Below are 21,474 nucleotides of genomic sequence, written 5' to 3'. Positions count from 1 at the left end.
GAAAGAGAGAGAGAGGGGGGAAAACAAACATCCCTTACAGAAAACGTCTGAAGTCTACATTCTTCCACCATGACCTGTTCCTATTCTCTCTTTCAGACTATTACTCATCTGGACACACAATGGGCACCTTCTGCTGATAGCGGGCATGTGTGATAACAAGCAAGGTGCGCTGAAAGACAGGAGATGAGGTGGGGGCGGCAAGAAAAACACTTCTGATAAAACATCTGGATGAAAAGAGTGCAAAGAGCACATTATGGACCTCATTAGGTTGTTCAGCAGCCTCTCCCCCCGCTGGTTTCTAATTCTGGCCTTGAACAGTTCCTCCTGCTTTTATTTTTTGATGATAGAATCTAATCCAGTAAAAAAAAGAGGAGAGCGAGGCCACCTCGAAGCGCCAGATGCATCTAGGAGTGATGTCACAGAAATGCCAGCCGGCGATCATCGCAGGGAGTTTATTTAACCTACATCCCTGGACGCCGTCCACCGTACATCTCCGAGGCCCCGCTGTCACACGGGCCGCCTCGGCACCCATCTGACATCTGTTTTGTTTCCGCTCGGCTACCACGGCAACCACACTACCCCCCCTCCCCCCATTTCCTCCGACACACACTTCTGGTGCCGAGATGAATTGCACGCGACTCCCACAGACCAATAAGTCAGGATAACGGGCTGCGTTTTCATACAGGGAGCATAATGGATGACTGACTTAATGATAAGAAATTAAAGGGAAATAGAAGCTCGGCCGGGGTCACCGGCCCTTGTTAAGAGGGGATTGTTTCACACTTGATCAGGAGAAAAACGGCTCTGAGGACGTCAGCAGCCCCTAACGCATGTTGATAATGTGTTGTTTTTTTTTCTTTGACTATGTAATATATCAAAACCTCAAAGAAGTTGGAGATCTTTGTTTTTCTACATAATTGGAAAGTATTAGGTACAACACATTGATTTTACATTGTTTTGTAGTTTTATAACAGTAAAGAAGTGACAGAATCAACACGTTTATTGTTAAATAGAAAATTCAAAACTTCCAAATGTTTAGTACTATATAAAAAATGATGCCAAATCATCACAGGTTCCAGTTTTGAAGAAAAACCTTTGATAATAACGGGAGCGCCTCTTACATTGTGAGTGCAGGAGACAGACATCAGCCTCCTGCAGATCCAGCATGAACTAAGCTGGTTTAGAAAAATGAAAGACGGATGTATGACGCATTGGAAGAGGTTAAAAGGTAAATGTTTAAGAACCTAGCCAGAAAGATCACACTTCAAATTTGCACACATCAAACTAGCTAAAGCTTTTGTATATCTCCCTTGCTTTACAAAATCAATATTTGAAACTAAATTTGTAATTGTATTAGAGAATTTTTATATATTTTTTTTAATAAAACATGTTCCGATCGTGGGACAGGGTCACCTCAAAGTCCAGTCAGTGACAGGAAGGTCCAAAACCCGAACGCCCATCAACACAGAGATCCTTTCATTCAGTCAGACCTCACACTCCGGTCGACTTCAGGGCGGATCTGGGTTTGAAACTGAAAGCCAAGATCAATACCTCCACCAGTTTAAAAATAAAACCAATAACAACACGAGGGAACAGGGTTTGCTTTTTCCATTCCTACATGTAAAAAAAAAAAAAAAAAAAGGAAATTCCAAATCTTACGGACATCTCAAGGTTCTTGTCTAGAACACAGAAACTATAAATGCTGCATCATATACGAGTACAAAATAAATACTGCTCTCTCTGCGAGTAAAAACGGTTGTTCCACATGTAGCATTGCTCTCTGCAGGAGGAATATTAAAGCGCTCATCTCTGAATCTCTTTGCGTGGCAGCAGCTCTGAAGTGTGTGTGTAATGACCACAATGCATGTCTAACAGGAGCCTCATGTTGGAATCGACCCCAGCATGCCTCAGCGTGAGCAGCAGCGGTTCATGACTCTGCATCTGCACGCCTCGCTCTCGTAGCTCATAGCTCTCCTTATGTGTAAAAATGCTGGCCGGACTCCAAAACAAAAAATAGTTATGAGTAAAAACAGCAAAGAGGCTGACATCACCGTTCTGGTTCGTTCATCTGAGGAGGATGGGACTGATGTAGGGTAACAGCTAGTTACTTTTTTTCTTTAGTAATTGATAATTATTATGAAAATATTATAATCTGCAAATTTTTATTTTTTATATTACAAAATACATTAAAAGACGCAAATAAATAATCTGGTTCCGTTTGAAATAAAATAATCACTTTATCACTAAATTTATTGAGTGAACGTATGATCATTTGTACCAAAGGAAGCATCTGCTGCTAAAAAAAATAATACTAACATGTTTCTGCTTTACTTATCAACACAGAGCAGGGCAGATCTGTTGATAATTTTTGGGATTAAATGTTTAAAAAAATGGATAGCAAAAGATGTTTAATATGAGATTTTCTTTACAGAATTTAAACCAGGTAAAGCTAAAAAGCCACTTGAGTTGTGGATGCAACATATTGACATATTGAATGCAAAATGTATTTCATTCTGTACAGTTTTGGCTTAAATTACTGCTCTGAGCATGTTGTTCTTTCAGAAAACTGCCTTTTTTTAGTCCGTATACTCCAGATAATTAATAAATTACCACATTTTGTTTATTATTTCAATAATCTACTAATCCAATCAATTGTCTCAGCCCAAGACTGATGTAAGACTTCAAAATCCCACTTTGAGAATGGTTTGCTAAAGCTTTTGACTCAACTTGAGGTCAGAAATGCACAGAAAAAAAAATCCTGAAATCACAGAACTTCATGTTTATGCAGGAAACTAAAAATTCCTCAAATGTTGACGTCCCGACAGCTGGTCCATAGCAAGCCAGCCTATCCACATCCACAAATTTCTCCATCAAATTTCTCGTCCGTTGGTGCCCTGTTTGTGTCTGGCTGCTTTTCCATTGACTGTAAAATTTAAACTGCAAAATAAATGTAACATGAAGTTTATTTTGAAACATGAAAATTTTGAGAAAACTCAAGATTCCCTTTAGAAAGCTTTTGGACTAAAATGAGGTGGGTTTTTTTTGTGTCCATGTCGAAATTGATATATTTAGCAAAACTGCAATGGAAACGCTTTTTTTTTTTTTTTTTTTGCATCACGAGTCACATGATCAACAGCCGGATGTTACTCCTGGCGAAAAAGACAACAGGAAGCAGCAGGACGATGGCTTACTCTTGTTTTCATTTTTTGTTGTTGTTTTCTTTCCAGACAACGTGCAGGTGATTCCACCAGAGCTCTCACAGCGTTGCACCGTTCAGAAAAACTTGAGTTAGTCATTCAAAAATGTTGAATCCATAGGTCTTCTGTAAAATCGCAACTACAATTTCCCCAAAAAGTCACATGCATATCCGCTACCAAGAATAAGGGGGTTGTTACTTCATCACCCGAGTAAAACGCCGACCTCTCCTCTGATTGATGATGAGCGCCATGACTGAAATATTAATATATCTCTTGTAAACCTTTACATCCGTCACTGCCATGATTTTTAACACTGCCAGAGGGCTACTGACTTATTCCGTAAACTGAATTATTCACCTGATTTTAATTAAAACTTGTATTTTATGGAAACACCACAATTGCGAAATTGTGCTTTTTCAACATTAGCAGAATACTGACAAAGATTTGTGGACATTTGTAATGGAAACGCAGCTTGTGTGTCTGTGTGTTGCTTAAGGCCCTCGTCTTATGGAGGCAATCGCAGTGTGCGCCGGTTGTCGAATATGTAAACTTTCCTCCCCTTCGTCTCTGCCCGCCTGAGACAAACAAAAACACCAGTGACCCGGCTAACTCGCATGGAGGAACGGAGTACGTTGGAGCAGCAGAGGAAGAAAGCGCAAGACTGCTTAATAACAAAAAGCTGGGCGTCATTTGCAACTGTCAGCGCCTCGAAAGCTTCGACATCAGGATGGAAACAAACAGAAGAGAGGGTGAGGTTTAGATTCTGGTCTGCAAACCCAAACTGTTCCCTGGGAGGATGTCGCAACGTGTTGTAACAGACACCGAATAAGAAGCAGAGCGGTCCGACTCTTCTGCGCACGACAGAACAAAGAAACAATCGGTGTTACTGTGTCAGCAAGAAGACGATGTACGTAACTCAGGATCAGTCGGCTTGAGAGACGGCTTGTCGTTTCCAGTTTCTCCTTCCTAACTCGCCGTGATGATAGCCGGAGTCCTCGGCGTGTGTGTGCCTGCGTGTGTGTGTGTAAGCATGTTTTCAAAACCGTCCACAGGCTTCTTTGTGATGGGCTAACCAGATCGTAGTGAGAAATTCCCCGGGCCCATTGAGGACAGCTGAAAGGTGAGAGCACCAAACAGCTGGGGCTGGGGAGGTGCAGTGGTGGGGGGGGGGGGGACACCCACTAGAGTTTTATCACATGACACAATGGAATCGATCCAAGCAGGGTTGCGCGTTCCTGCTCACACCTTTTTCTCTGCACATTCAGATTCAGAGAAAACCGCAGCATGTGTAGGGTGACGTGTGTGGGGGCAACGTCTAAGGAGGGTAGGACACTTCGGGTAGACAAAGCCACTCTGCAAAGAATGGGGGATTGTATACAGGTTGAGGCTGCCAATCCGCTGGAGCCATGACCACACAGAAACACACTGAGGCCGAATGAGATCCTGAGGGAACCAGTCAGTTTACAGTGCATGCCATCCATCATTTGGCGAAACCTTCCTGCTCGCCCTGAGCCCTGTTCAGAGGCTAAACAAACAGTCTCGCTTATACCGCATATTACAGTTTCCCTGAGTTTGTCAGGGCTAATCACCTTCAGATTAGATCTCTAATGTGGGCAGGCAGAAGAGAACCGTGAGGCTGATTACTGATGACGAGGTGCTGAGGGGAGGGGGGGTGTAAGGGGAGGCAGGTGACCAGGCCACTTCCCACTTAACTCCTTTTATGGTAGCAGTCCAGAAAATGCGGCTCAGACATCGTTGGGATTCAGAAATTGCAACGTTACTGGAGACAGGAGCCAGAGGAAGTCTGGGACGCAGAATGTTTTCATCGTGAGCCGCGCAGTCCATGCATCAACAGGTCAAACGTCTTCAAATCAAACTCCAGAAGAACCTGTGCATGTCTGTCCTGTGTGGACGGACAATTATCCTGTGATTTATAGCCGGCGTGCTTTTGTCCATTGGTAAAAATCGAAAGAGCGCCGCTTTTACTGGCTCCCTGGGGAAGGTAATCAGGGGGCTCATTAGTACTTATGACAGCTCATTATAGAGGAGCTAACCAGGTGTTGCCTCTTCCACTGTCCTTTGGACCGGATACTTACAGCAGAAACAATAAAAGATTCATGTGTTTCCATTTCTTTCTTCCACTGTTTGCATTTTTATTTATGTTGGAAATATTGTTGTTCTAGTGTGCAGCATTTTGGCTAACAGCAGTTATGAAATGTGCTATAAAACAAAATTTGATTTGATTAGATTTGAAGGGTGACACATATCAACTCTCAGACACAAGACTCATGCAGAGAAGCTTGTTTTTAACATCTCTCTCTTCTGGTTCTAATGACATAAACGACTACCATTCATGGAAATAAAAATAAAAGATAGAAAAGGATATGGCAAAGATTTTTATGAGAAATATTTGACAAGTGAAAGCGTTTCAAAATGAACTTTTTTTTGTCATATCCAGTCAGTTCTTCTGACTGATTGGATTGGTTCAGAAAATCCATGTCATTGTTCACAATTTCTCCTTCTGTTTGGCCTGGTTGAAATTCTGCTGCAGAAATCCAGCTCAATGGGAGAAATACCAAACAGAGAACTGGAGGGAAATGAGAATTAAGCAGAATTGTGCAAAGACCAGGTTATACTAATGCAAACATGGGAAATAATAACATTAAATTCCAGAATTTTCCAGGCTGCGTAGGAACCCCACCTGGGTTAATAAGTTTCAGTCCAATATGGTTAAAATTAAATAGATTCCAACTTACAAAGATTTCAGTATATAAAATACCTGGCACGCAGTGATACATGCAATAAAACGGTACCCATTTCTTGCCTCATTAGAACCAGTCTGGGCCATCTAGAGTCCCTCTGGCGCTGCTTGGCTGCTGCATAAAACACCAACTTTCACCAAGGCAGCAGGTGAAGCTCTGAAGCTTTATCCTTCTCATTATAGCCGTCAACTACAGTATATTTATACGCCTGAGCTTGTTTGTCTCTTGTCAATATGCTTTAACTCGTCCAACAGGCCCGCACAGTGGCGCGTTGCTCCAATTATTGTAAGTTTTTGTTTACAGCTCCGAGAGCCACATACGCCGCTCCGAATCCTTGGATTTCCGTTTCTTCCACTTGCCAAGAGAATGATGGTTGCCAGCAGTCTGAGCGCTACATGTAGCTTTGATCCAATAAACAGTCCTTTCACCTCTGTGGCGCAAACATTAGAACATAGTATTTACATTCTGGAGGACCTCCATCCAATCTTTTGTTTTGATGTTTTAATTCGGCTGAAGTTGTCCGGCAGAATTACAGAACACGCCTTTTCTAGCAAAACGTTTTCCCTATAGAGCATGTTTATTTTACCCCAGCAGCTAAGACCCAATAAAACAAAACATTACAAGGAACAGCAAATACAGCGCATGTCACATAAAGGTGGAAAACTGACAAACATCCAGGAAAACTTGTCTGTTGAACATAATTGCTGTATACAACAGGGGTGGGGGTCTACAGGAAGTTAGCCTACGACAGCACTTCCTGTTTTCGTCTAGCTTTTTCTTTCAATGTAACAACTTCAATAAGTTAGGCAGAAAGTTTCACTGTAATGGTTCTGCCCAACTCAGCCTATGCATCCATCACTCAACCACTAATGCACAAAACAAAATGGCCGACCTAAAATAGCTGCAGATCAGAGTTAAACGGTATAACAAAAAAAACATGTGAAACTCTTCATTTGACATACATTTATAGCGGTGCCTCATTGTTATTTACTGCCCAGATGTTTAAAGACTTTTTGCATTTACAGCTTTTGCTACAGTTGATGGTGGAACCTCACATGGTGCAAGAGGTTCAAAACCTCAACAATCGTGTGGTGCGGCATGGAATATGAAATCCAATATGATTAATCACTGCAGCCTTTCATGTGTCTCCATAAATATACAGAACAGGGCTGAAAAGTTGTTTGAGTCTGGCTAAGGTCATATAATTCATTCACAACAGAAACTCGCTTCCCTTCAACTGGAAGCAGCGTTCTGGCCTTGAATGCGTGCCACGCTCATCATCATCCACTCTCGAAGTCAAACTAAGAATCAGAACTCATAAACACCACAGGCGTTTGCTTACTGCTGAAAATTTCTTCCCACAAATTTGGACTGTGAAGAATCGCTCCTGACCTAAACACGACTTACAAAGGATATTTCTTTTTCCCCTGATAAATGGGAGCCGAGATTAGAAGTTTTGTTACATTTCACATCTTGAAGTAGCAACGTTAGACGGTGTGTGCCGTTCTATTCTCGTCACATCAGTCGGCGTAAGAGGCAGGAAGGGAGGTCTGCTTGGTAACAAAATTACTCAAGAGCAGACTCCGAGAAAAACTCCTAACTATGTTCATTTCTTTTTATAATATTTTTGTCTAAAATGTGATGAAATTGTAATTTGCTTGTGGCAGATTCCAGCAGAATCAATTTGAGTAAAATGATTTCAAAACCTAACCTGAATTTAGCCAATTTTGTTAAGATTCAAGAATGTTGAAACATTTATTAACACATTTTCTTAAACTTACATATTTTACACTTTCAACTAATCTTTAAAATTAACCCAAATATATTGGTTGAATCGGAACAATGTTTTTTTTACACTATGGATTTAAAAAAAAAAAAAATCCTTGAAAGATGTGAAACACACCCACATAAAGCTAAATATGAACCGATGTTAGCTTAATGTTTTATATATTCAGTAATTAATTATTGAAAGTTCATGTTTAGAGTTGACCAGTTGATAAACTGCTCTTGCTGACAAAAACCTTTAACATCTGCAGTAAATATGGAAAAGCTCAAAATCAAAAGATCACATGATTTAATGCAGTTGTACTAGAAGTAATTAAATCAATCAATGGTATAAAACAAAACACATGAAGTTTTATTTTTGCTAATTTACTGGTTGATGAAACACAAATGAACATTTTCCAACATTGGCAATCAGAGCTAATGATCCTGCTGAACATGAGAGAGAACAGAGTGCAAGTAAAATCAGAGTAGCTGAAGTTTAGCTTAGTGTCTGGAGACAAATAAACGGCAAACACGGTATTAAAGTTCTGACTTTTATCCACCTCTTCCATCTGAAACTCTGCAGCTTGATGGACACTGTATGGAACGTTTCCTTCAAACATCAGAATCCATTCACCAGACGAACGCCGTTAAAGAAAAGAAAGATTTTATAACCAGATATATTGGACGCTTGCATTTGAATTCACCCTGCGTGAAAGTTTAGAAAAGATGCTGAAAAGATGAGACATAGAAAATGAAAAACAGAACTAGGTAGCTCATGATCAAGGTTGATGATTGGGTTGATGTGAAAAGCCTGTTATGTCTAAATTTATTTACTTAGGAATTTGTTGAAAGATGTTTACAATCTTAATGGCGTTCGGCAAATTAAGCAAGTAATATGTCAGAAGGACACAGCAAAACATTGCAACGCATTTTAGTTTTCTGGGGCTGCCGTTCGGTCGTGCGGTCTGCTTTCGGACCGGGGTTGATCCTTTAGTAGCAGCTACAGTCCTTTTGACAGCTCCTTCAAACTTCACACTCAAACAATCAGGAGCACAAACTAAAACGCAGCTCGTACAGGCGACAACGTTCCATATTCAGTCAGAGCAGGTCTGCTCTGACTGACCTGCTCTGTCAGCACAGCTGCATGTTCTTCCTCAATATACAGCAGGTTCTTCACAGGGACCCCAACTTTCGCCCACCATCCAAAAACATGGATGTCAGGATAACTGCTCGCTCTAAGACAACTTCAGGTAAAAGTGTGCAATGCGCGATTGTTGGTGTTGAACGCCTGTTGATCTGTGCAGAACTGGGGGATTAACTGCAGAAGCCATAAATCCCTCTATTAAAATTTAACATTTAAAGTGAATAATGAAACCAGAAATATTACTTCAGGTTAAGTCCCACTCTTTCTGAAACATTACCCTGGAGTTTTTGAAAAAGCAGGTAAGGATGACACCCTGCTTCACTGAAGGTTTCACTTCGAGAGAGAGAGAAACAGAGAGAGAGAGAAAAAGAGAAAGAGAGACAGAGGGAGAGAGAGGGAGAGAGATCGCCTCCCTCGTGTCGGTTGGCCAAGAGGTAAATGTACTTAAATCTAAGATCGGGCTACTTATATTAAAGCTGTGATAGAGCCAGATTCCATTAGTCTGTTTGTAACCATCACTGTAGTCACTTATATCCATTCAGATCAGCTCAAATGAAATGCTGCCTTACTCTTTACCTGGGTCAAAAGCGGAGCAGGAGCAGCATTACGCACTGAAAGCTCCTCCACTTCATCTGCCATTGCCGGATTCCCCTCCACCTCTTCCACTCTCCTCTGAACAGCAGTAATGCATCACAGGTGTGGCGAGCATTCTCGGAGCGCGAGTCCAGTTCAAATGCGGCCCTAACTAAAACCAGACTCTTCTGTCGCATTACTTGTTGTTAGACGTTGCCGAGTATCATATTGCTGCCAAATGCAGTCAACAGATTTACATAATTACGGGAAAGGCTGTGTGAGATGAATAGGAAATTCACTTAGGGAGAGACCACCGGTCACAAGAGATCAGTGGAAGTCTCCTGCGACCCCAATCACCGTGGGGAAGGTCTGAGGTGAACACAGCTATGCCAGCTGTGACTACAACACGCAGTAGTGTGTGTGCTGGTCAGCAGAGGAGGTCAGAGTCTGCTGGGCTACAGTGACACCTATTGGAAGGGCCATCTCCCCTTAAGAGGCCCTCAAGGCCAATCAGTCTTGAGACTGCAACGCGAGAGTCAAACAAAGTAACCCGATAGCCTCACAAGCTAACAAGCTAACCTTGTTTGTGAGGTTCCACCTCTGAGGTCAACTTCATGTTAGCAGCATTGGCATGTCGGAATGTCATCAATTGCTCCAGGCACCTCTCACAGGAAATCACACCTAGGCTAGCCAGCTGATTCTCTGATTTACAGTTTTGTAGCAAAATATACAAAATTTGTTCTTCTGGGAACCATAAATTTCCAAGGCCGGACCGCCGAATGGTGCCAAACAACGGGGTTCAAAGTGGTGCTACGGGACGGAGGGCAGCTTGAGATCAGCGCAGAACATAAGTATTTTTCTCTTGGCAAGAAGAGGCGCAGCAACAGGAGAAAGAAAGCTTCTCTCCACAAACACCACGAGCTCCTGCCCAGTAACGGCACACCGCATAAATAAAGCAGACAAATGCAGCAATAAAAGGTTTCTTTTATTGTAGCCAGAGCCTGATCAGACTCTTTTTTATTATTTGGAATTAAAATTATATGTGGTACTTTACAAGGAGGGAAATTGTTTTTATACAAGTTGTGTTTCCACAAGGCCCCTTTGGAAAATAGCAGAGTCCAGATGAGGATGAATGTAAGGTTTGTGGGCAGGTGCCTATTCTGGCTTTCTGCAGCCCACATGTTCTCTGCTGGTTGTGAAAGGCCATCTTATTTTCTTTTCCCTCTGTTTTAATTTGGTGGACTTGACTGACATTTTATATTATTATTATTACTGCAGCAGAGGAGGCTGGCAGGCTCATTTAAGAAAAGTTATTGCAGAGTGATAGCAGTAGATCAGCTAGTCAGAGTTGAAAAGTCTCTCACTTTGTTTTCAATAAAAAAAAGAAAAGAATTTCCAGGTATGAATGAAATTCTCAAGACAGAATACACATATCAGTACCTCCAGGAATTTCGCCATTGTTTTTGTGAGTTTTTTTGCAACCAAAGTCACAGATTTTGTGGACCATTGGCACTTTTGAAATATTTGCAATGAATTTTGCTTTATTCTTTCCACAACAAACTCCTTCCAAAATGTACATATGGAAGAAATAAAGATGAGAAAAACAAAACAAGCCGGCAGACGGAAAACACAAACATTTATATTCTTTAAAGATCATAAATAACTCGATGTCAGCAGACAGCGACACAACCCATAACCATGATTGGTACTTTGCGCTTCTGTACGAGGATAAGTGTGATTTGTTACTTGCCATATCAATCACAGACTATAGATTAACAAGCTTGAGGCAGCAATGTGTTAAAGTAAAAAAAAAAACTACTATTGCAATAAGCAATAAATCAATTAATCAGACGAAAAATGAAAACAAGTTCAATCATTTCTATTTGTATGATTTATCCTTTTACTATTTTCTCTCTCCTTCTACCAAAAAACTGGATTAGAAAAGTCTTCAGTCTGGTAAATTGGTTTCAACTACTTGTTTTTCTGAAGGACAATTTTGTTTACAGAGAAAAATTAATTTTGTTGTTTCCGTTTTGTTCATTTTGGATATTTAAAATGTTCCGGTGTTAAATGTTCACTAGAATCTAAAGTTTATTATGCTTTGAGAACGTGTCCTTGCATTACTTTACCGTTACCACTATATCACTTGAAAATGGTCACAAAACAACAATATAATCATTTATGGCAGTAGCTACAGGGACAATTTATCATCCTGTAAAGCTGGTGGATGTGATTGGCATAAGCTACCTGCAGGTTAGAGTCGGCAAAGTTTTTCACCATTTTTGCTGAAAATTTGCAACAAACTCACAATTATCCGCCAAAATGAAAAAAAACAACAACAAAAAAAACATGCAGGGGTCTGTTGATTTTGCGTGAATTTCCATGATCCCAAAAACTGGCAGGACAGACATACGTATTTCAGACCTTTAACAGAACTGGACAATTTCAAGCTTTACCGACCCCGATATGAAACTCAAAAAAACAATATTTCTCTAATCACTGAACACATCCTGTGCTCTGACAACACTTTACCTCAGGGTAAATGTTGTTACTCTTCTAAATAAACTAAAAATGAAATATTTTCAGTGTCAGTGGACGGTAAAGACTGACAGAACCGCCCACCAAGTCATATCTGCATGTGCGAGATTAACAACCGTTGCCAACTTAGCCACTTTATTGATATATTTAACAATAAAGTCAATGGGAAAAAAATCTGTGTTGGCCAAAATCATAATCAGCAGGTGTGGCTTTATGCTTGTGATCTGCTATAAAACTGCAATCAGCGCACACACGCTTCAATATAATGCCATAAACTGAAAATACTCTTCTTTTGTGGAAACTGCCTACTGTTCAGCATCAGCAAAAGTGTGTTTATGTATACAGACAAAGCTCCATGAATAAGATTATTGATAATAGGCATTAGCAGACATCAAGGTTAAGGGAACTAAGATCAACTTTGTTTAGATTCCCACAGAAAGGATCGGAGATCGCGATTGTTCTCCAAGAGAAAGAGGATGTTAGGCTTCAGGGAAAAGCAGAACACAAACACAAAATATGTTTTCTTAAAATATCCATCACTTTTAGTCTTTTAAAGCTTTTAAAGGTGGCCGGTGTTTTGCAAATTGATCTCTGCACTACCAAGAAAGCCCGTCTGAGGAAAGAGAGCCCGTCTGAGGAAAAGGTCGGATTAAATCTAACCTTCGACGTTCTGAAACTAAGTGACAAATTTGCCTGTAAGCAATAATGCCGTAAAATTCCACCCTCGGCAAAAAACTCCAGCTGAACTTGAAAATAAATGTTGGAGACGAGCGGAGAAATTTTTTAAGCAGCATAACAGAACAATAAACAGCAGCAAAGAGAGCCCTGGCTCTCCGTTTCATTGGCTCTGCGGATCAAATTAAAACCTGCCACGGCACTGGGAGAGCCCGGCCTGCGTCCGGTTTACTTTGGAGCGCCCCGAGCATTCTCTGGTCATCTGGGTTTGTTCAACTGTGACCCTGCATAGTGTTAAGGATGTTAAAACATTTTTTGCGCTGCCAAAAAGTTTCAGTGTTTGGAACCGGAGCAGTCACAGCCCAATAGGAAAAAGATTTGTTAGGATGAATGAGTGATTAGGGATACTACTGTGTACAACGTGTAATTTTAACAATGAAACAATAAAAAAAATTAAAATAAGAAAGAAAAGAATTAAATCCGAACCAAAACAAAACAAAATGCAATCTAAAAATTCAATGTTTCGTTCAAGCTTCTTCTCTTTCACCCACCCACAGTTGAGCCTTGCTTAACAACAGCAGCCCCTGACCGGTTGGCCCGAACGACGATTAGATTAATTTGCTGCACTTCCTCTGCAGCTGCTGCCAGACAAAAATATACATAATCAGTAAAAGTCCCTTCCTTTTCAAATCTGCACGGTTTGCAGAGCCCATGCCGTATACGTTTTCCTCTGCAATGGACGCGTCGTGTAGAGCTTCACAAATACAGCCGCAGAAAGGGAAAAAAAAAAAGAAACGTACATAAAAGCGGCAAATGGAATTCGGTTAAATGCCACCTAATTCCTGATTAACCAAATCTGATTAGGATGTAAAGAGAGAGGCAGAGAATGAGAAACAAATCGCCATTGTGTGGTTCTACTTCCCCGTCGACCCCCCTCCCCCTTTACGTTTCGAGGCCAACTAGTACGTCAGGTTTTCCATCAATTCAGCAACGGGACAAGAGTGTGAGGTTGAACGTGCGGTTTCTAACTCTTTAATGAGCTGGACGGAGGCCACCGCTCGACTGAAATGAGCGTTGGGTGAATTGGATACGGAAGTAAGGCCGTTTCTTAAATTATGGAATAGTAAAAAGAAAAAAAGCTTAAACGAAAGAGAGATCCAAGACATCTCAGCAATCCAGACTGCTGGGATAAACGGAGGCGTTTAAATACAGAAAACTAAGCACTATTTCACGTAGGACTGAAGTTATGGCATTCCTGCTTAATGTCTGAGTCCTGCAGGAGCTTCACAGCTATGGAAATGAGAGATAAACTCCAACTCTTTACGCTCCAACTTCTGACAGCCGAGGCGGTCGCAAGGCGAAGGCGCCAAACACAACAAAGCTGAACATGTAGACTGACAATAATTACAGCATGCGCATGTGTGTCTCTGTTTGGGTGCAAGTTTAGTCAGAGGTGGGTGTCCCTGCTGTGGGCACTGTCCTAATTGCTCTTAAAAGAAGGAGCCAGCAACCTGGGTGAGGCGTGTTTTTAATTTTAAAAAAAGGGCCCGTTTCCATGGGGACAACAGCCGCGCAAGGCAATAATTTGTCCACCGACACCAGATATGCGTCTGCTTTCCATCATAATGTACGGGTAGCAACGTGGTCGACACCAACAAACAAAGCCGTTGATCTGTAATTAGGCCCGAATCTGGACAAATGACATAAGCGTGTCAGATTGAAATGGGAAATATAATCATTTTTAATACGCTAACTGTCCTATTTGCTGAATTTATGTTTGAAAATGATTAGTTTTAAATTGATTGTCCTAATATTTCAGAGTGGCTGCGCCAAATATGCTGTTGGGTCTTTGGTTTCCCTTCACTGTAGCCCCAACTTGGAGGTATGAAGGTCCATTTTCCCAGGGGTTCTGGTCGCCAGAACTCATGCCTGGATCACACTGAAAGATTTTAAAATTAGAAAACCTCAGAGAGGTTATTGTTGTGTGTTTTTCTAACACACGACAATAAAAAAAATCTTAGGTGTAGTCAGACAGAGTGCGGTGTGGAGCCATTTCATTTCAGACGGATTTGACTGACCGACATTAAGAAGTCAGATGGAAAATCTCGCAAAAACTCTTGCGACAAAACGTGAGTTCAGAATAAATAAAGACGGCTGACCGGGAGGAAGAAATGGCGTTAGTTTGTGGACTATAATTAGCAGAGAAAAAACAAGAAAACAACCCATCTATAAGATCCACTAGAGTTTCTAGTTCATGTTTGTCCTCATGGAGGACAAATCAGGACATGAGTCAGAATAAAAATCTTGCTGTGTGAACTAGGCATTAGCAGGAGATCGTTTGAATCTTGCGGACTTTCATTTGGACCTGCAGTGGGACAAACATTTTCTTGAACATCTATCTTTTTGGTAAAGCTTCTGATTCCCTTTCAGTTCGACTCTAGCATCAGAGAGTTTGTACCGTGTACGTCAAAAGGTTTTAAAACACCAATAATGGGAATATTCATTTATCCGTCTCATATTTTGAATTCACTTCAGTTCTTATGATTTATTTGAGTTGTTCTTTTCTCTCCTTTGGACTGAAAAAACAATGTGTGCAAAGCCATGTGCAGCTTAAATATTTTCAAAATGACATTTGAAAGTATTAGAATTACATTCGGTAAAACGTCCTTCAGCAAGAGGCACTGCAACCACACGCTCTCTGTATTTGTGAACAAGCTTCTGGCTGATTTCTGCCTAAATATTTGACCACTTTACTTGGCAGAATTAGTAAAGTACTTTTAAATTGGTTGTTTTCCTGCCATTAACCGACCTTTGAGCACAAGTCCACAAATTCTCAGCAGGGTTGAGGACTTTGGTGAAGTCGGTCCGGATAATGGAAACCCTCCAAAACTAGTTTTTGATCAAAGCTGCAACTTTCAGTCCAGTTCGAATGTATTAATTATGGAGAAGCGGTTCTTGGTCCACAGCCTCACGGTCCATTTTGATGATCAGCTTGAGCCTTTGTGGCTCCTGGATTGGTTCTGAATATTCTAAACAAGTTGTTTTTTCCCCCCAAAGGACTAAGGTTTGGGTCAACTGGTTGTTCCAACAGAACACAGATCCCAAACACACATGGTTAAACCACACCAAGCTGAAGACATGACTTCAACCAGATTCCACATTTATGGACAACTCTTAAAAGGACAGGTCTGTGCCTGGAAACCCAACAATTGAAATTAATTCTTCCAATCCCCCCCCCCTCCAAAAAAGCTGTAAAATGTCCAGAATTATGCCACGACCTCATGAAGTTCAAACCATCTCTTCCACCGATCATAAAATGCAAGGATGATATCCCTGACTCAAAAGTCTCTGCCCGGCTGTCTACCCATTAAAGAAGAGCGGCAAAAGCAAATGTGGTGGATGAGCAGTTCTTGAAAACAACTGATTGTGTCATTCAGATTATGTTACAATTAAGCATCGGCTCTTTTGGGATCTTTAGTCAGAGCCATTGTTCAGAAAAGTATTTTAAAATCAAGTTTGAATTGAAATGAATCAGTTTAGGGCTACTTTGAACTTCTCACAACTTGCACATTTAATTAGATGAAAAATAACTGCAATTATTTACCTTGTCTCAATATCCTGAGCCCACTCTTCAAAAGCACAATAAGAAAGTAATCTATGCAGCTTTAGAAGATGCAGCGTACATCAATTATTTCCACATGAAAAGGAAAACGATGTCAATTTAGGGCCTCTATTTTTATTTTATTTTTTCAAACCTGAGCAGGTGTTTGCTTTAGAGCTGCTATCATGAGCCACTTATAGCCTCTTTCCCCTCCCAATAACCGTAAAACTGTTATACGACCTCGGGGACAACAGGCCTGAGCCCATCGTAGACACTTCATTAATAAAGAGAAAGTCGTGACCAGAGGACAGAAATTAAAATTTGATAGCATCCTTTGTATGTTCCTCCTGACGCAGCATAAGAAGCTGGGAGTTTGAGCCGATTGAGGAACTTTTATATCCCAGAGAAAGGTGTTCATTCAGAAAAACCGAACAACTAGGAGATTATTCAAAGAAGTCTATCGAGTGTCCACCATACTGTGCTATCCGGTCTTTTTAGTTATGTAGAATAAAATCAGAGTCGAATGGCTTTAACAGAACCCACACACATAGAAAAAAAAGCAGGTTTTGCAGGATTTCAGCAGAACCAGATTTGTATTTGTTCAAACACTGACCAGACGGGGCCAGCATTGTTTTATTCTCAGAGCTGTTTAATTTAATTCAGCCACAATAATGACTGCAGTACCTCACAAACACCCAAATGGCAGCACGCGGAGTTTGATGAATTAACAAAACAAACAAGTTTTTCTAAACTCCGTGACATAAAATATACTCGGTTTCTCCCCTCTACATTCTCATGACAGGCAGGAGGGAGTCGGGGGGGCGCGATAGAGGGTCCACCAGCAAAAGAAAATTCTTCTGTTTGTGTGCCTTGGTCCAGTTTCTATCACCCTACTTAACTGGGAGAAAAGCAGGATGGATCCAAAAATTACAGATATTGTAACACAGTATGACCTAAGTCTGATCAAAGCCGCTGATAAAACTCCCAGTGGAGGAAGCAGATTGTACAGTGAGCAGTCTCATAGGATTTTTTTGTTTTGTTTCACGGAGAGGTTTCGTTTTCTGAAAGCCGGTGCTTCAGATATGATCATATGACAAAGAAAAACAAAACAAGAGAATTTAGTATGTCCTCGTTGCTAAATCTTAGTGGTTTGAGCACATAAGTGAGATATGGGGAAACAAAAACAAAAAAAAACAAAAAAGAAAAAAAAGAAAGGAAAACATACTTCAACTACAAATTCCAAACAGCTGGAAACTGCAGACGCACTATTAAGTAAATGACGGAGGAGAGCAGCCAACACTCTCTAAACACCCTGAATCACAGCAAACGTACAGTTTCTGGAACGCCTGCACAGAAAAATCCACAGCTTGACCTGTGGGAAAAACTACATTCAGAAATAATCACAACATCGCTGCTCTGACTGATGGGGAAAGATGAGGCACGCAGGCGAATCCCTTTTGTGATTTTTGGGTCTCGGTTTATTTGTTCCGACTCTTTGAGTCGTTAAACGTGCAAGGCAAAACTTGAAAACATTGGGACGTTACGGGGAACGCAAATATATTGGATTGCAGTGATTCTTGCACTTACTGACTTCTTTTTGTCCCCCCACTGTTGACAGTATGACCACGAGATATTTTAGCGTTTATCTTGTCAGCGTCATTTGATGCGGTGATTTACATCCAAACCTGCATTTAGGGCTTGCAACATATTCCAGAAGGTAAAACGTAATACTTTGTAATGCTGCCATTTGTTCTCAGAATAAATAGAGCAGAGCAACCAGAGGATTTTTAACACGCTCTCTTAGCCTGGTTCTGCTGGAGGTTTCTCGTCGTTACAGGGGAGTTCTTCCTCTCCACCAGCTCCACATGCTCACACTATTAAAATAATGAATCACAGAAATCTGTTGCTCCTCTTAGATTAATATGTTTTTTACATCCCTATAAAACTAATTGAAAAATTACCTTAAAGAAATCGCTTTTATTTCCAAAACAAATCTTGGACTACAAAGTGAGGTGATCAAACTAACTTTGTTGTGAGGATTATTTGGATCTAATGATCGTTTTTATCAAATGCTGGTTTATATATATCAAAATAAAAATAAAAATAAATAAAAAATGAAACTGACTGAATGCAGGGAGAAATTTTTTTGGAGTAAAAAAAAAAAAAAAGGGGGCAAAAAACATGAGTTTGGATTTGCGTTTCAACTCAAACGAAATAAATAGAAAATATAGTTTTAATTATTGAAATGTAACAAGTAATTTAACAAACACGTCAAAAACAAATTAGGGCAAAGTCTGGAGGCACCGTTCAGTCAGTCTCCATGGTAACAAACACTTCCCACTACTTTTACTGCTGCTTTTATGTCATTATATGTTTGCAACAAAGCGTGAGGATTTGGGGTTTGCAACACTCCCAACTACTTTGTTATTTGGATGGAAAGACGTTTTGCTGCCAGCGTCGCTGGTACGCCACAGTGGACTCAGACGTGTTGCTATTGGGAGGACTGACTCTCCAAGTGCGATGCATCGTGTGCAGTCATACATGGTCAGCTGACGTCCTGCTCAGCAGCTGGCCACAGATTTTATCCTTAGTAAAAAAAAAAAAAAAAAAAGATTTTCTAGATTTTTCCTAGCCATCTTCAAAGGTTATATCCTCCTCTCCTTTTGTAAAATAATCAAAAACAACACAGGGCTCAAAATAAATCTGTTCTCATAGGTTAAAAAAAGAGGCCACAGCCAAACTCAAGTCCAGATGCAATATACAAAAAAAAACAAATGTTGAATGAATGAAAATAAATAAACATGATGAGAAACAGTTCAGAGGAATTCATCTTTTTTTGTTTTACTTCAGTTTTTCTCAGCTTTTTGCTTGTTTCTAATGTTTCAGCATAACTAATTTTGCACAACCTTTCACTCTGCTGCTAACCCAAGGGCTAATTTGGCCAAATGAGCCTAAACGTAATAATAAAAAACTTTTTAACCAACTTAATTTTCCCCCGCTTTCTCTCAGCTTCACACAGTCGTAGGATTATTCCCCATTAACATTAACTTAACGATTAGCCTTATATATAGTGTAAGGAGCTACCCTGGATTCCCTTTGTGGTGACGGACAAACCTGGAACAAGTGACCACAAAATGTGGAAAATCAATTAAACCAACTTAAGTGTTTCATAAAGTCATAGGTGGTTATCCAGAGGAATTCCCATAAAGCCAGGAGCTGAAGCATAATCGCAGCACACTAGCAGCCTTCACTATGTACACACACCCAGAAGTGGAAACCGCAGAACAGTGACACACACTTAGAAGTGGAGTCTGAGGCCTGCTTGTAAATCAAATGTTCTGGCTGACAGAAGGTAGGAGCTGGTCAGCATGGGAGCGTCCAGTAATTCAACTCGTCTTTCTCGCTATCGGAAGCGGCTGAACTTGAAACCGAGCGAGAAGACGGCAGACAAAACAACGCGGCCAGTCTCCTACTTTTGGTGACACTTTTTAATGGAGGAAGAAGAAGAAGAAGAAAAAAGAGCTTTCCACTTCCTGTAGTAAAATATAAAAAGGGGGTTCCACCAGTAACAAAGTCTGAGCAAAATGTTGCACTGGATTCAAGCTGTAGCTAAAAACAAATGTTTGTGATGGAAAACCGGGACCACACAGTCGGGATTTGAAAACCCACCGGCAGAGAGAGGTGTACTTAAAAAAAAAAAAAAAAGCCTGGATTTACTTAAAGGGGCAGTAACACGTAAAACCGACTTTCCTTTTTAGATTTACATCATGTTACAGAGATATTCCTTCGTCAAACATATACCTCAAGTGCTGCTTTGATATTTTTCAGGCATGTTTAAGAAATCCTTTAATCCACACACTGTAGGATCAATCATCACATGTGAACAAGACATTACGGTATATTTGGTGTTTGAATGATTGCAAAGGTAGTCATAAGCATCTTTTAGAGAGTGGCGCAAGTATTGCCGGTATTTTAGCCATTAGTGACCGATTGTGGACCCTAAACCCTGCAATCACCAGGGGTCCTTTGTATTGCAGTTAAAGATGAGTTTATTTTAAAGCGTTTTAATAAATCTTTACCAGGAGAGCCAAGTAACTGCTTGGGCCTGTAAAGGAACATTTAAGTTGGGCACAGTATCAATGCAACAATTATTGATACTTTTGAAGAAGCATAAATGAGTCAATGAAATACCCCGGCAATGTAAGAGACACGCATCACGTATCTAAACCTAAACATGAAACTAATATTTCCTCCCGTCTTCTCTCTATGAATCAACGATGTAAGGGCCAACGGCGTCAGACCGAAACTGCTCTTGGTTTTACCACTTTCTACCTGCCGGGGGTGGTTACTACCCTGAAATGTGACAGATAATGAAATGCTTTTAACTGTCAGGGAATAAAAGAGATCATAAGGGTTGGTAGGTGCGCCGAAACGATGGCGTTGAGACTTCCAACTTCTCACTGTTCAACATTTGTACGGCATGTGGCCGTGCGGAAAATGACGGTTATTCAAACTATATTTCACCAAACTAAAACAAAAACAGACACCTCAGCGGCTTAGATTACAAAGAATCTCACCTGGTGCCTCACGTCTTACTTTCCCTCCTTCCTCAGGGCTGAATACTAGGCACATATGATGAGGCAGTTTTGCATTTGCTGGTGCCTGTCCTCTCTAGTATGCAATTTTTTTTTTCATATCAATCCCTGAAAAATGAAAAACGGATGTGGCCATCGCGGAGAGATGAAGACACAAAGTGGCAGCGGGCCGTTGAAATGGCCTGATTGCTTCCAGGTCTCGTCTGTCTTTGGGTAGAGATGGTGGCAGAGCCCTGGGGGAAGCGGAGTTCAAGTAAACAAACACCTCAGAGTGGGCTGCATCATAATTTCTAAATCCTGACGGGTCTGTTTGTCGAGACGAGGTTTGTGCAGGGGGCAAGTAAACAGAAGAGTGAGAGTTCTGTTCGAGGGGAACAGTGGAGACTTGCCCGTCTGTTTCTCCTCTCTTCTTTCGCCGAGAAGGTTTCTTTGTGGAGCGCACCAGCAAGTGAGTCACAAACCGCAGGCCTCGACTGGACAAAGAGACAACCCTTCCAAATGAAATCCGAAATATTTCTGTCTAATGTAAGTCGTTTCTGAGAAACATCCCGGGGGGATCCGGTTTCTGCTCGCATTTAGAGGGGATCTGAGCAACGGAGGCAAAAACGAGACGGCACAAACA

At 40.9% G+C, this 21,474-nt stretch overlaps 1 protein-coding gene across 1 annotated transcript in view; it reads right to left on the bottom strand.

The window, feature by feature from the left end:
• The window catches only part of uvrag (UV radiation resistance associated gene), a 109,147-nt gene that overhangs the window by 14,125 nt on the left and 73,548 nt on the right, over nucleotides 1-21,474 (bottom strand). The gene's annotated exons all lie outside the window — the stretch shown is intronic.

Source organism: Poecilia reticulata, chromosome 14 (genome assembly GCF_904066995.2).
Source record: "Poecilia reticulata chromosome 14, P_reticulata-male-v2, whole genome shotgun sequence".
Taxonomy (NCBI): Eukaryota; Metazoa; Chordata; class Actinopteri; order Cyprinodontiformes; family Poeciliidae; genus Poecilia; species Poecilia reticulata.
The sequence above is the reverse complement of the archived record's forward strand: the minus strand, read 5'-3'. Positions and strand labels throughout refer to the sequence as shown.